We start from the raw sequence: 15150 nt of genomic DNA on the forward strand, positions 1-15150 counted from the left end.
TCCCACGTCAGCAGCTCTTTTTCTGGCGCCGTTGCCGGGGAGATCAAGACACGCTGCAAGGGGAGTCTTCACAATCCAATCTCTTTACTTTGTTTTTGTCTTGCTTTATTTTATTTACTACTTTGTTTGCTGCACTAAATCAAAACACAAAAAAATTAGTTGCTAGTTTTACTTTACTTGCTATCTTGTTTGCTATATCAAAAACACAAAGAAATTAGTTACTTGCATTTACTTTACTTATTTCATCATGTTTCCTTTTAATTTTACTGAAAAAGATATACCGGTAGGACAAGGGTCTATAATTGGAAGAGATGATATAGAAGAATTTTTCACCCATGTTAGTATGCTTGAAGATCTTAAAGATATACCCCTTGCAAAAGCTGTCCCTACCTATGAAGATGCCTCTGTTTGTTTGGTACGCATGATGGAAGCTAGATTTATTAGTCTCAACCCCATGATACAACACATGTTTCTTACACTTTCTGATATGGAGAGGGGAGAGAAGAGAGATTTTGTTTTAAAAGTCCTAGTGCGAGAATTTGAGGATGTAGCCAAAGAAGCTAGAAAAGTTTTTAGTAAGCATGATAGGCTTGGTATGATCACCGATTTTAAAAGAACACTTGAAAAGATGGATATGGATAGAATTAAGTACACTAATAATGTTAATGATGGTGGGGAGATTAAAACACCAATACCATGTAAGCTCCTAGCGATGCATGAAGCTCTAGATGATAATTATGCTTGGCTTGTTCCTGAAAATTTGTTTGATGAGAGTAGCAAGCCCAAGACTAATGAAAAGGGAGCCACTGAAACCTATGTATCCAAAATACTTTGCATGGTTGAGAAAACTCCACACCCCGCTGTAGATGCACCATCTCTTGATAATACTTGATACACACTTTCTGCGCCTAGCTGAAAGGCGTTAAAGAAAAGCGCTTATGGGAGACAACCCATGTTTTTACTATAGTACTTTTGTTTTATATTTGAGTCTTGGAAGTTGTTTACTACTGTAGCAACCTCTCCTTATCTTAATTTTATTGCATTGTTGTGCCAAGTAAAGTCTCTAATAGAAGTAAGATACTAGATTTGGATTACTGCGCAGAAACAGTTTTCTTTGCTGTCATGAATCTGGGTAAAATTCTCTGTAGGTAACTCAGAAAATTATGCCAATTTACATGAGTGATCCTCAGATATGTACGCAACTTTCGTTAGTTTTAAGTTTTCTCATCTGAGCAAGTCTGGTGCCTATTAAAAATTCGTCTTTACGAACTGTTCTGTTTTGACAGATTCTGCCTTTTATTTTGTTCCATTGACTTTCAGTAGCTTTGTGCAATGTCCAGAAGTATAAAGAATGATTGTGTCACCTCTGAATATGTGAATTTTTATTATGCACTAACCCTCTAATGAGTTTGTTTCGAGTTTGGTGTGAAGGAAGTTTTCAAGGGTCAAGAGAGGAGGATGATACAATATGATCAAGAAGAGTGAAAGCTCTAAGCTTGGGGATGCCCCGGTGGTTCACCCCTGCATATATCAAGAAGACTCAAGCGTCTAAGCTTGGGGATGCCCAAGGCATCCCCTTCTTCATCGACAACATTATCAGGTTCCTCTCCTGAAACTATATTTTTATTCCATCACATCTTATGTACTTTACTTGGAGCGTCTGTTTGTTTTTGTTTTTGTTTTGTTTGAATAAAGTTGGATCCTAGCATTCATTGTGTGGGAGAGAGACACGCTCCGCTGTTGCATATGGACAAATATGTCCTTAAGCTTTACTCATAGTATTCATGGCGAAAGTTTCTTCTTCGTTAAATTGTTATATGGTTGGAATTGGAAAATGATATATGTGGTAATTGGTATAATATCTTGAATAATGTGATACTTGGCAATTGTTGTGCTCATGTTTAAGCTCTTGCATCATATACTTTGCACTTATTAATGAAGAAATACATAGAGCATGCTAAAATCTGTTTTGCATGTTTGGTCTCTCTAAGGTCTAGATAATTTCTAGTATTGAGTTTGAACAACAAAGAAGACGGTGAAGGGTCTTATAATGTTTACAATATGTCTTTTATGTGAGTTTTGCTGTACCGGTTCATCCTTGTGTTTGTTTCAAATAAACCTTGCTAGCCTATAAACCTTGTATCGAGAGGGAATACTTCTCATGCATCCAAAATCCTTGAGCCAACCACTATGCCATTTGTGTCCACCATACCTACCTACCACATGGTATTTCTCCGCCATTCCAAAGTAAATTGCTTGAGTGCTACCTTTAAAATTTCCATTCTTTACCTTTACAATATATAGCTCATGGGACAAATAGCTTAAAAACTATTGTGGTATTGAATATGTACTTATGCACTTTATCTCTTATTAAGTTGCTTGTTGAGCGATAACCATGTTCCTGGGGACGCCATCAACTATTTCTTTGTTGAATATCATGTGAGTTGCTATGCATGTTCGTCTTGTCTGAAGTAAGGGCGATATACCACTCATTTAATGGTTAGATCATGCATATTGTTAGAGAAGAACATTGGGCCGCTAACTAAAGCCATGAATCATGGTGGAAGTTTCAGTTTTGGACATATATCCTCAATGTCATACGAGAACATTAATTGTTGCTACATGCTTATGCATTAAAGAGGAGTCCATTATCTGTTGTCTATGTTGTCCCGGTATGGATGTCTAAGTTGAGAATAACCAAAAGCGAGAAATCCAATGCGAGCTTTCTCCTTAGACCTTTGTACAGGCGACATAGAGGTACCCCTTTGTGACACTTGGTTAAAACATGTGTATTGCAATGATAATCCCGGTAATCCAAGCTAATTAGGACAAGGTGCGGGCACTATTAGTATACTATGCATGAGGCTTGCAACTTGTAGGATATAATTTACATAACTCATATGCTTTATTACTACCGTTGACAAAATTGTTTCTTGTTTCAAAACCAAAGCTCTAGCACAAATATAGCAATCAATGCTTCCCTCTGCGAAGGGCCATTCTTTTACTTTTATTGTTGAGTCAGTTCACATATCTCTCTCCACCTCAAGAAGCAAACACTTGTGTGAACTGTGCATTGATTCCTACATACTTGCATATTGCACTTGTTATATTACTTTACATTGACAATATCCATGAGATATACATGTTACAAGTTGAAAGCAACCGCTCAAGCTTTATCTTCCTTTGTGTTGCTTCAATACCTTTACTTTGAATTATTGCTTTATGAGTTAACTCTTATGCAAGACTTATTGATGCTTGTCTGTAACACCCCACTTTTTGCAACCTTGATTATTTGTCCTTATTGCCAAAAATTAGGGGGAACAAAAACTTTTTCTATAGGTTTAGTAGATGAATTGCCTTGATTTGTTTGTTATGATGAATTGCCTTGATCTGTTAGTAGATGAATTGTCTTGATTTGCTTGTTGAGTTTTGTCTTGAGCTACCTCATAGAACAACACCCCTAGTGGTTAAACAAGCAACTCACCAAATAAAACACATGTGTGGCTTAGGAAGAATTGTTTTCCTTCTTACTACATCAAACCTCTCTCCTGATGACAACATGAGTGTGCCATCTTGATTTTTCTCTTTGTGGTACAATATAGCTCGATCATCCTTAATTCACAACTTGGTGATCTCAATACATGGATCTCATCTGTGCATCTCCCTCTACAATTTCCACATCCTGCATGTCTCATTCTACCCTTGCATCGCATATATTCAACTTGATCTTATACCCCATCCAATGATTCAACTCTAGATCACTTCCTTCACTTTTACCTCTTGTTTTTATTCAAGTTTAATCTTCACAAAACCAAGAGTGGGAATGATGGGTACATTTTGTAGCCACCATCTACCCTTGAGAACACTCCTCCCTAAATTAGTTTCCCTCCTCAAAAATCCTACTGTTTTCCTTCTCTAGTTTTGATCACAAAACTACTTCTAGTTTTATTAAAACTTTCCAAGATTTCTCTTCAAAGAAAACAAGGAACTGAAATGGGTTTTGTTTTTCATCCCATTTCTACCAAGTATTGATTTATAAAACATTATTTCTATTTTGCTTTGTTTTAACAAAAAGCTTGTTTATGGTACCTATACCATTTCTTGTTTTCCTCTTGATTATTTTACATTTGAGAAAAACTCTACCTAACCTGAGAAAGTAAGTAGAATATTTTGAGCTCCTATGTTCCAACTAGTTTTCTCTCAACATTTTCAAATGCCATTCCACTTGAGATCATTCCCAATTGTCCCTAGACAATTGAGGTGTTTCAAGTACTTTTCAAATAAATTCTATTTCGAATGACAACTCTTGCACATCTTGTGTACATCTCTGATCTACCCCATAATGTTCCTTCATCCTCCAATTCTTGATCAAGTAGATGAACTCTTGATACTTTCTATTGGACTTCCTTCAACTAAACCCTAGACTCGGAGAGTATTTCAAACCACTCCAAATTGACCTCTTATTTGTAGAGCAACTATATTCCATCATACCCATCTCAATCCTCTATTATTTTCCATCATCACCTTGACCTCTTGAATTGATGACTTATGTCACCATATTCATCATTAGAATTGCATCATTATTCCCTTCACTATCTCCCTAAAACTTGGACTCTATATCCCTGGAAGAAAACCTAGTTTCCTTGCATAACACAAGTGGTGTCGTGTGTCTTGCATAGGCACTTGAGCACCATGTGTCTCATCTTGTTTGGAGTAGTCAAGTCTCAAATCTTGTGGAGGCCATCTCCAAGATGGCATGCACATGAAACCTTGTACATCACCATCATCTTCTTGGCACAAAGACATCATGCAACAAATACCATCATGGTATATTTTACCATCACAATCCTCCCCCATCTCTATATCTCTCACATTGTTCATTTTTATTGGCATGAATGGAGCCGGCCAAATGGTGTTTGCATGGCAATTTCGGCCAGCCATGCCTCTTCATTTCCTTCCTCCACAAGTCTTGCCTCCCACCTAACCCAATCAATAAATGGGCAGCCACCATCCTTGGCCAATCAAAAAAGGAGGCAGCCACCCCTCTCCCTCTATAAAAACTCCCTAGCCGGCCACCTCCACTCCTCTTGCTCTCATTTTTCTTCTCTCCACTCACTCCTCCACCTTATCTACTCCCTCACACTCTTCTCCTACTCTCCCCCACGAAAATGCAGCTCCACCTAGCTCCCATGGCCGGCCATGGCCATGGAAAGAACTCCAAGATGAAGCTCCCTCCTCCCTCAAGCTCCTCCTCACCATGAGAGCCTCCCTCTCCTTCTTCTCCCCAACCCTAGATGGTTTTCTCTCCTCTTCCTCTTCCTCCATTGCTAAGATTGGATCTTGATGCAGGTGCATGTTGGTCCAAGCATGGAGAAGCTTGAGCAATCCTCAGATCTGAAGTTCTTGAGCAAAGTTCGTCCAAATCCCTGCAGTAATTTCTGCTATCTTGCTGTTTCAGATTCTGGTACGAACTTGTAAAATCCACCAAATCTCGTGTGCAGATCCAAATCGAGTGATTCAAAGTTCCGCGGATAGGTATTCAAAAGATCTACAACATGGCGTTGGTCTCATCCTCAAATTAGCTACAGATTCTCCCTGGTAAATAAAGTTCTGGAAACATGCAGATTCACTGTTTGTTAGATTTGTTCCGTTTTACAAAACCTTTTTGAGCAAACTAAACTGCGGGCAAAAGCACTCTTCAATACCTTCATTTTGGCGGTGGTTTCACTTCGATTGACCTCCTGAAACTGAAATGGTTCGCAGATCAAGATCTGGACAGATCTGGCTTTGTCGAATTAAACCAGGAGCTTGGGAACTAATTTTTGAATGAAACAAATTGGGTAAGAACCAGCTTTTCAATACCTTTCCGATGCAGCTGACCTCATATTTTTATGAGCCGTGTACGATTTGTGGTGAATTAAACTTGTTCTGTGTGTTCTGCAGACATGGCTATTAGCTTTTAAATCACCAAAAATCCATTTTTGAACCTAATTGAGTGATTCCAACTTTGTAGGATTTCTGTATGTTTTCTTAATCATCTCCAACAAGTTTCAAACATTTATCTGTTATGAAAATTCAGTTGTAAAGAAATTGGTAAAGACATACAGTAACCTTGTTAATCTATTTGTGAGAGTTTCAGAAACTATTTGAACCCAAATCCAATTGTGTATGCATCTCTGTTTGAATATCTTTCAAATGCCAGTGGTCTCATATTTTTAGGATTTTTCTACGATTTATGGCTCACAGATCTTGTTTTCTGTACAGCCAGATTCAAACAAATTCCTAAATTTGTAGGTTTAATATGTTTGAGTGAATCCAATTGGGTTAGTCTTGTATTAGTACTGGCCATCTAGGAAAAATAGTGTTAGTCTCTGTTCATGCATATTTCTTACTGTTACTAATGTGTATGTGTGACATGGATTGTTGAACCAAAACTCTTTGGTTTATTTTTAAACCTTTGCCCACTCTTTTATTTAAAAATTGGTCAACCAATGTTTTATTCTTGCAAAACAAAACCTCTGCAACTTAACCTTAGTTCTATTGTTTGGCTTAAGTCTTCAAATGGTGTGGCATATCATTTACTTCCTATTCTTGTGTAGTGTTGTGTAAGCTTTACAAAATAGAGAGAATGATTTCCCGCTTTTCCAAAAATGTTTAAAAAAATAATATGAATGTTTATAATGCCCAACTAATGCACTTGTCCTCTTTATGATGTTATCTACCAGGGGATACTTAGTTGTGCCATGGTGATACCGAGAGAGGCAATTGCTAAGTTATGATACTCTCATACCTTTACTAGGTAAATAAAATGGGTTTTCTTTTAGTTGCTTTGTAGTATCTATAAGTCTTTTGTATGTTAGCCCTTAGTAAAGTGGTTAGCTATTGATTGTTGAATGTTGCATGCTTGTTATGTTTGGAGCAATGTGATTGATTGTGTTCCTTTTATATTTTCCGGCGATAGATGCGAACAATTTCGGAGGAGAAGAAGAAGAAGTGGAATCGGACAAGGATTTTATTTGTACTGTGGGAATTCTTATTTGATGGAGTTGAAGAAGTCCAGGGACAAATAAGCCAAGGCAAGCCATCTTTTGATCTCTGATATGATGTCTCTTTGGATGTCATCTTGTGCTATCAATAGCATCTTGGTTCTATGTGTGATGATCTCCATATTGTTGTCATCTATGCTTGTATGCAAGCATGGTACCTCTAGTAGTTTTATCTTGTCAAGGTCTTGGTAATTGTTGGGTGTATGGTATCATGGCCATTGCTATCCAACTTGCTTTCTATATTTAGCTTGAATATGTTCCACCTCGGGACAAGATTCATACTACACCCCCTTCTAGTGTAGATGTATCAATACCATGTTTTTGGTGTATTCTCAAATTGTGATGAGTATGCCTGTTTTCCCTTAATGGTGTTGGTGTTGGTCAATTCTCATCCCTATCTATCTATTGATTGGGTTAGATAGCACCACAAATCTGAAAGTATATTTCCTCTTGTGTTGTCATAATACATGCTTAGCTCAAGCAAGTATGATCCACTCCAATACCTCTTTTTCATACCCTCAATGGCGTGATGACCCTCATCTCGGCCATAGTGTTGTATTAGTTCAACTCATGAAACTTTAGGTTGGGAACCCCTCAAGGTTTACCTTGTTGTAAATGTTTATGAAAACCTTGGGTGAGGCAATCTTACCCAAGCGTATGGTTTATGAAAGGAAAGGATCTTGACAAAGATGGTTGGAAAGAGGAAAGTGTGTGTGACTTGGGTTTTTGAGAAAAACGACACATGGTTCTTTGTATTCGCCCGGAACAACTAAACAGCGCAACCATAGCTACTCCAACGTGGGCACGGGGCTTAACTTGATGTTTGTTCTTCTTAGCATGAGGCACCGCACAACTATATAAGGGTACGGTTACCCCCGAGTCCGGGTTGTCATGGTTGGGACAATAGTATAACGGGAGGCCTTCGAGGCTGACCCGTCCGGAAGACACTATGGGTCTCCTGGCTTGGCGGTGGAGCCATGCTCAAGAGGAGGTGAGCTGCCACGGTGCCGGGGAGGTACATACTCCATAGGGTAGGACCTCGTGTTAAGTCGAATGGGCGAAAGGTTATGTCCGGGTATCCGTCGTGGCATATGTTGTTATGCGGGGATGATGCCCACACGATAGGTATCCGGATAGTTGTGGTGAAAGTGTGCACACTCTGCAGAGTTAAAACTATTCGAATAGCCGCGTCCGCGGTCATGGACGGTTGGGATGGCCGTTACCGAGCTGGGTCGAGTTTTGGTTTTGAAAATGATTTCCAAAGGAAATGTGTGTTGGAAGTACCGGAAGGGTACAGGAAAGATGTTGTGCCGACCATGTGGAGATGGTCGAGGAAAATGAAACAAAAAGCGGGTGACCCTTCATAGTGTTTTCATGTAGAGGAACTCTTCTTCAATAAAGATATAGAGATGTCATAGGACCACCAAAGTGTCCGCATCACTTGAGATGCCGGCATGCTTTATCCACAAGAGAAAACGATTCTCTTTCACATGCTATATCCACAAGAGAAACTATTCTCCCTCTCTTGTCTCTTTTAGTTAGCTCTGTTAGCATCTTTCTTGATGGTTTGCGAGTACAATTCCAAATGTACTCACGGCTTTGTCCCTGGCTATTTACTTGGCCAGACTTGAAGGAACTCGACAAACGAAGAAGGAGTTGGCGACGTCTATGCGAGCTAGGAACGTCTTCCCAGCCAGTTGCCTGTAGGGTTATGGCAGATGACTTGGGTACTGCGCTGCTGAAGTGATGATGCTACTCTGATGTTTCGTTAGGCCCTTCGAGGCTATTATGTAAGTATTGGTCATGTGACCATGTTGTAATTTTCTTATTCCGCTTTGTAATGGATGGTGTAATTTGATATCAGTTCGGTTATGTGTTCACGGCGCACTGATCATGGGATCGTGAACTGTATACATAACAGGGAATTTCGGACAGCTGGTCCGGGGTCCCCACAGAGCTGGTATCAGAGCTATCCTGACTGTAGGAGACCTTAGTTAGCATGGACGTTAGTTAGGAAACAAGTACTTGGGAAAAACTATTTACAAAACAAATTCTTTCTTTAGTCGGAAGCATAGCTTCTACTCCTCTTATTTATTCAAAGCTTCTAAATTCTTATCTCTCCGCTTTATAAAAGGGTTTGAAAATTCTTACTCTATTGTCTCATCCAATTCAAACCTACATATTGGACGATGTCCCCAACCCAGACCGGAGACTCGAACTCGAAGATGGATCAGCCTTTTATGATGTCTCACATATCTCCAACAGCAGCTATTGAAGATTTGATGCCGACTTAGCCGTGCTCATGTAGGGATGATAACATCACATCTTTGGTTGTCACCAAAGTCTGTCGATGAGCTGACCTTGTTCCTCCATGGACTTGCACTTTTTGCAGTCGTCTGGGATCAAGTCCTCAGTTCTTGACTAGTAATTTTTAGGCCAGCCACCAGAAGTTGCCGCCTTCGGGAGCACCTCAACAGCTACCTCTTCGAAGACCTCATATTTCCGGGATGTCGAGACTAGAAGTTCTACACAGTTTTCTCCTCCGCCTCATCATCAATGACTCAACACCCGACCCCTTCACTACCAACTGCTACAAGGATCCAAGTTGAAGCTGATGTTGACGATATGAAGACGTCAACATATGCGACCAGCCCCAAACCTATAGGATGGATAGGACAAAACTCAATCGCTTTGATTGAGCTACCCCTACGTATTAGGCATCCTTGGGTACTTAGAGTACCATGTCTGGTGTGATGATTGCTTGTAGTTCCTCGTGTGTTGCCTTGAGTGTTTTTATCTGTTTGTTGTGTGCATGATTGTCTTGATCCTTCGGTTTGAAAAACACCCTCGGTGTGATAACCTAGCTTAGACAGCCTCCCTAAGATGTTTTTACCCTCATCAACCACACCGTTAGAATACTAACTGCTAGTTACTGGATAAGTTAACTCTTTTTAACCATCGATTCTCAACCGTCGGAGAAACTAACCCAGACCCCTATCCATGCCGACTACTTTCAAGATCAGCTGGAGCATCTCTACTACGCCAAGAAAGCAGAAGCCCCTACCTTCAAGAGTGACTGCACCTCTGCGAGAAGACATACTAATTTGGACTAACCTTGGAGCATAACCGCACTAACCTCGAGCATATCTTCTTGAAACCACACTCTAACACGTCGTCTAACAAGCTGAGGGAACAATAGCATCAAAGCCAAGCTGCATCACCTGGTTCATCCTCTCCTCATCAAGTGAAGCTCCTGAAGATACCTCAAGACTCAAGATTAGGTGTAGTTTAACCGCACACTTCTCAACTGGTACAAGTCAGCACCAACTCTCAAGCTCAAGATTGTCTCCGACGACCTTCGTTGCTACTTCATATGGACACAACCAGGCGCTTCATCGACTTACTAACTTACCGCACGTTATAAGGTTTAGTAAACACCGTGAGTGCCTTTTGAAGCCGTGGTCTACATTTCTCCCCCGAAGATTCTTCAACTAAATACGGAAGATCGACAACTTCTTCAGAAGCCCCAGACAGAACTACAAGGCAGAAGCTCTGAGTTTTTCCGAGAACCCGGTGAAAAATCTTAAGGGTGGAAGACTTCGTCTTCCACTATAAATTGGAGCTAACCCTAACATTTTTAACCTTTCTAAAAACACCGATGGGAACTTGGGATGCACTAACCCCTCTTGGAGCCGTGGACTACACAACGCCCTCAGAAGATGTTCAACTCAAGACGGGAGATCAATGGCTTCTTCAAAAAAGCGCCCGACAAGACCTATGGCTGAAGCTCTAAGTTTTCAGGAACCCCGCTAAACAAATTTAAGGGTGGAAGACTTCATCTTCCACTAAAATATTAAGCTAACTCTAAAAAAAAAAAAAAAAAATTCGCCCCTGCTAAAGAAACTGCTCCAGTGCACTAACTTTCCCAGAATCTTGAACCCCCGCTAGGATCGCTTAGAAACTACAGATCTAACACATGCATGGAGTAGTCAACCTCTTCAAGAAGCTCGCCATCGTCAGAAATCTATCATGTCTCCCAGAAGCTGAAGTTGCGACCTTCTCAACAATGGCACATCTACAGAAGAATGGAGTCTAACTTTAGCCAAACTTTACAACCCCTCTAGCCCTACGCTTAGTAATCTCGGGACGAGATTATTTTAAGGGTGGAAGATCTGTAACACCCCACTTTTTGCAACCTTGATTATTTGTCCTTATTGCCAAAAATTAGGGGGAACAAAAACTTTTTCTATAGGTTTAGTAGATGAATTGCCTTGACTTGTTTGTTATGATGAATTGCCTTGATCTGTTAGTAGATGAATTGTCTTGATTTGCTTGTTGAGTTTTGTCTTGAGCTACCTCATAGAACAACACCCCTAGTGGTTAAACAAGCAACTCACCAAATAAAACACATGTGTGGCTTAGGGAGAATTGTTTTCCTTCTTACTACATCAAACCTCTCTCCTGATGACAACATGAGTGTGCCATCTTGATTTTTCTCTTTGTGGTACAAGATAGCTCGATCACCTTAATTCACAACTTGGTGATCTCAATGCATGGATCTCATCTGTGCATCTCCCTCTACAATTTCCACATCCTGCATGTCTCATTCTACCCTTGCATCGCATATATTCAACTTGATCTTATACCCTATCCAATGATTCAACTCTAGATCACTTCCTTCACTTTTACCTCTTGTTTTTATTCAAGTTTAATCTTCACAAAACCAAGAGTGGGAATGATGGGTACATTTTGTAGCCACCATCTACCCTTGAGAACACTCCTCCCTAAATTAGTTTCCCTCCTCAAAAATCCTACTGTTTTCCTTCTCTAGTTTTGATCACAAAACTACTTCTAGTTTTATTAAAACTTTCCAAGATTTCTCTTCAAAGAAAACAAGGAACTGAAATGGGTTTTGTTTTTCATCCCATTTCTACCAAGTATTGATTTATAAAACATTATTTCTATTTTGCTTTGTTTTAACAAAAAGCTTGTTTATGGTACCTATACCATTTCTTGTTTTCCTCTTGATTATTTTACATTTGAGAAAAACTCTACCTAACCTGAGAAAGTAAGTAGAATATTTTGAGCTCCTATGTTCCAACTAGTTTTCTCTCAACATTTTCAAATGCCATTCCACTTGAGATCATTCCCAATTGTCCCTAGACAATTGAGGTGTTTCAAGTACTTTTCAAATAAATTCTATTTCGAATGACAACTCTTGCACATCTTGTGTACATCTCTGATCTACCCCATAATGTTCCTTCATCCTCCAATTCTTGATCAAGTAGATGAACTCTTGATACTTTCTATTGGACTTCCTTCAACTAAACCCTAGACTCAGAGAGTATTTCAAACCACTCCAAATTGACCTCTTATTTGTAGAGCAACTATATTCCATCATACCCATCTCAATCCTCTATTATTTTCCATCATCACCTTGACCTCTTGAATTGATGACTTATGTCACCATATTCATCATTAGAATTGCATCATTATTCCCTTCACTATCTCCCTAAAACTTGGACTCTATATCCCTGGAAGAAAACCTAGTTTCCTTGCATAACACAAGTGGTGTCGTGTGTCTTGCATAGGCACTTGAGCACCATGTGTCTCATCTTGTTTGGAGTAGTCAAGTCTCAAATCTTGTGGAGGCCATCTCCAAGATGGCATGCACATGAAACCTTGTACATCACCATCATCTTCTTGGCACAAAGACATCATGCAACAAATACCATCATGGTATATTTTACCATCACAATCCTCCCCCATCTCTATATCTCTCACATTGTTCATTTTTATTGGCATGAATGGAGCCGGCCAAATGGTGTTTGCATGGCAATTTCGGCCAGCCATGCCTCTTCATTTCCTTCCTCCACAAGTCTTGCCTCCCACCTAACCCAATCAATAAATGGGCAGCCACCATCCTTGGCCAATCAAAAAAGGAGGCAGCCACCCCTCTCCCTCTATAAAAACTCCCTAGCCGGCCACCTCCACTCCTCTTGCTCTCATTTTTCTTCTCTCCACTCACTCCTCCACCTTATCTACTCCCTCACACTCTTCTCCTACTCTCCCCCACGAAAATGCAGCTCCACCTAGCTCCCATGGCCGGCCATGGCCATGGAAAGAACTCCAAGATGAAGCTCCCTCCTCCCTCAAGCTCCTCCTCACCATGAGAGCCTCCCTCTCCTTCTTCTCCCCAACCCTAGATGGTTTTCTCTCCTCTTCCTCTTCCTCCATTGCTAAGATTGGATCTTGATGTAGGTGCATGTTGGTCCAAGCATGGAGAAGCTTGAGCAATCCTCAGATCTGAAGTTCTTGAGCAAAGTTCGTCCAAATCCCTGCAGTAATTTCTGCTATCTTGCTGTTTCAGATTCTGGTACGAAATTGTAAAATCCACCAAATCTCGTGTGCAGATCCAAATCGAGTGATTCAAAGTTCCGCGGATAGGTATTCAAAAGATCTACAACTTGGCGTTGGTCTCATCCTCAAATTCGCTACAGATTTTCCCTGGTACATAAAGTTCTGGAAACATGCAGATTCACTGTTTGTTAGATTTGTTCCGTTTTACAAAACCTTTTTGAGCAAACTAAACTGCGGCGAAAGCCCTCTTCAATACCTTCATTTTGGCGGTGGTTTCACTTCGATTGACCTCCTGAAACTGAAATGGTTCACAGATCAAAATCTGGACAGATCTGGCTTTATCGAATTAAACCAGGAGCTTGGGAACTAATTTTTGAATGAAACAAATTGGGTAAGAACCAGCTTTTCAATACCTTTCCGATGCAGCTGACCTCATATTTTTATGAGCCGTGTACGATTTGTGGTGAATTAAACTTGTTCTGTGCGTTCTGCAGACATGACTGTTAGCTTTTAAATCACCAAAAATCCATTTTTGAACCTAATTGAGTGATTCCAACTTTGTAGGATTTCTGTATGTTTTCTTAATCATCTCCAACAAGTTTCAAACATTTATCTGTTATGAAAATTCAGTTGTAAATAAATTGGTAAAGACATACAGTAACCTTGTTAATCTATTTGTGAGAGTTTCAGAAACTATTTGAACCCAAATCCAATTGTGTATGCATCTCTGTTTGAATATATTTCAAATGCCAGTGGTCTCATATTTTTAGGATTTTTCTACGATTTATGGCTTACAGATCTTGTTTTCTGTACAGCCAGATTCAAACAAATTCCTAAATTTGTAGGTTTAATATTTTTGAGTGAATCCAATTGGGTTAGTCTTGTATTAGTACTGGCCATCTAGGAAAAATAGTGTTAGTCTCTGTTCATGCATATTTCTTACTGTTACTAATGTGTATGTGTGACATGGATTGTTGAACCAAAACTCTTTGGTTTATTTTTAAACCTTTGCCCACTCTTTTATTTAAAAATTGGTCAACCAATGTTTTATTCTTGCAAAACAAAACCTCTGCAACTTAACCTTAGTTCTATTGTTTGGCTTAAGTCTTCAAATGGTGTGGCATATCATTTACTTCCTATTCTTGTGTAGTGTTGTGTAAGCTTTACAAAATAGAGAGAATGATTTCCCGCTTTTCCAAAAATGTTTAAAAAAATAATATGAATGTTTGTAATGCCCAACTAATGCACTTGTCCTCTTTATGATGTTATCTACCAGGGGATACTTAGTTGTGCCATGGTGATACCGAGAGAGGCAATTGCTAAGTTATGATACTCTCATACCTTTACTAGGTAAATAAAATGGGTTTTCTTTTAGTTGCTTTGTAGTATCTATAAGTCTTTTGTATGTTAGCCCTTAGTAAAGTGGTTAGCTATTGATTGTTGAATGTTGCATGCTTGTTATGTTTGGAGCAATGTGATTGATTGTGTTCCTTTTATATTTTCCGGCGATAGATGCGAACAATTTCGGAGGAGAAGAAGAAGAAGTGGAATCGGACAAGGATTTTATTTGTACTGTGGGAATTCTTATTTGATGGAGTTGAAGAAGTCCAGGGACAAATAAGCCAAGGCAAGCCATCTTTTGATCTCTGATATGATGTCTCTTTGGATGTCATCTTGTGCTATCAATAGCATCTTGGTTCTATGTGTGATGATCTCCATATTGTTGTCATCTATGCTTGTATGC

The 15150-nt window shown here is 39.6% G+C and overlaps 2 long non-coding RNA genes across 2 annotated transcripts; both read left to right on the forward strand.

Annotated features, from left to right (window-relative positions):
- Positions 1 to 6718: 6718 nt before the first annotated feature.
- On the forward strand, positions 6719 to 15122 carry LOC127343878 (uncharacterized). Its single transcript, XR_007877562.2, has 3 exons — positions 6719 to 6799; positions 6962 to 7076; positions 14919 to 15122. It is a non-coding gene; the product is annotated as an uncharacterized lncRNA (long non-coding RNA).
- Positions 12984 to 13794, forward strand: LOC127343876 (uncharacterized). Its single transcript, XR_011754217.1, has 3 exons — positions 12984 to 13370; positions 13460 to 13556; positions 13721 to 13794. It is a non-coding gene; the product is annotated as an uncharacterized lncRNA (long non-coding RNA).
- Positions 15123 to 15150: the final 28 nt, after the last annotated feature.

This window comes from Lolium perenne, chromosome 3 (genome assembly GCF_019359855.2).
Source record: "Lolium perenne isolate Kyuss_39 chromosome 3, Kyuss_2.0, whole genome shotgun sequence".
NCBI lineage: Eukaryota > Viridiplantae > Streptophyta > Magnoliopsida > Poales > Poaceae > Lolium > Lolium perenne.